The sequence below is a fragment of the Orycteropus afer genome, unplaced genomic scaffold (genome assembly GCF_000298275.1).
Source record: "Orycteropus afer afer isolate SDZICR_OR568_19922 unplaced genomic scaffold, OryAfe1.0 scaffold00169, whole genome shotgun sequence".
Taxonomy (NCBI): Eukaryota; Metazoa; Chordata; class Mammalia; order Tubulidentata; family Orycteropodidae; genus Orycteropus; species Orycteropus afer.
Window position 1 is genome coordinate 3,791,634 of NW_006921756.1, and position 1,531 is coordinate 3,793,164.

General features: G+C 37.9%; 1 protein-coding gene across 1 annotated transcript in view; it reads right to left on the minus strand.

Annotated features, from left to right (window-relative positions):
• The window catches only part of STIL (STIL centriolar assembly protein), a 97,995-nt gene that overhangs the window by 72,265 nt on the left and 24,199 nt on the right, over positions 1 to 1,531 (minus strand). The window lies entirely within an intron of this gene.

Below are 1,531 nucleotides of genomic sequence, written 5' to 3' on the forward strand. Positions count from 1 at the left end.
CCCTTCGGCTGATGGCTCTTCTCTCTGGCTTCCTGGGTTTTAATCCCCTTTCTCCTGCTCTTCCTGCCTGCTACTCCGGGCGTCCCTGAGTTGTCTCTCCTCACCTGTAACCCTGGGGCTGTAATCCAGCTTTAATTTAGGGCAATTCCCTATTGATGTACTGCTGCAACCATTTTTGAATAATCTTCAGCAAAATTTTACTTGCATGTTACAATAATTATTGTATAATTATTATACAATAATTATAATGTTATAATTAAGTATCGAATTTTGTTAGATAATTTCCACATGGTGTTGGATCACCTTTCTTTTGAATATGCACAAATATGGGTCTCTTCCAGTTGGTTGTCCAGGTAGCAGTCTTCCAAATCTCTTTGCATAAATAAGTTAGCACCTCCAGGACTACATCCATTTCTTGAAATATCTCAATGGGTATTCTGTCAATTCCTGAAGTCTTCTTTTTCACCAATTCCTTCAAGCCATCTTGGACTTCTTCCTTCAATACCATTGGTTCTTGATCATTTCCTACCTCCTAAAGTAGTTGAACACAGACCAGTTCCTTTTGGTATAGTGGCTCTGTATATTCTTTCCTATCTTGATAGTTTCTGCATTATTTATTATTTTGCCCACAGAATTCTTCAATATTACAACTCAAGGCTGGGATCTTTTCTTCAGTTTTTTCAGCTTGAGAAATGACAAGTGTGTTCTTTCCTTTCGGTTTTCCAATTTCAGGTCTTTACACATTTCATTTTAACACTTAACTTTGTCCTCAAACCACCCTTTGAAATCTTCTGTTCAGCTCTTTTATTTCATCATTTCCTCCATTTGCTTTAGCTATTCTCCATTCAAGAGCTAGTTTCAGTCTCTTCTAACATCCATTTTGGTCTTCTCTTCCCTTCCTTTCCTGTCTTTTTAATGACCTTTTGTTTTCTTCATGTATGATGTTCTTAATGTCATCCAACTAGTCTGGTCTTCAGTCACTGGTGTTCAATGTGCCAAATCTATTCTTCAGACGGTCTCTAAATTCAGGTAGGATATAATTAAGATCATATTTTTGCTCTTGTGGACTTGTTCTAATTTTCTTTAGCTTCAACTTGAAATTGCAATATGAGCAATTGATGGTCTGTTCCATAGTCAGCTCCTGGCCTCTTTCTGACTGATCATACTGAGCTTCTCCATTTCCTCTTTCCACAAATATAGTTGATTTGATTTCTGTGTGTTCCATCTGGCAAGGTCCACATGTATAGTCACCTTTTACATTGTTGAAAAAGGTATTTGAAATGAGTAAGTCATTACAAAATTCTACCATTCACTCTCCAGCATCATTTCTATCATCAAGCCCATATTTTCCAACTGATGCTTCTTTGTTTCCAGCTTTCATGTTCCAATCGCTGGGGCAGGGGAGGCAGCCCTCTGGTGGTGCAGTGCCTAAGGCATTTGACTGCTAACCAAAAGGTTTGTGGTTCAAACCTACCAGCAACTCCATGGAAGGAAGATGGGGCAAAAAAAAAAAAAAAAAGATTTATAGTTA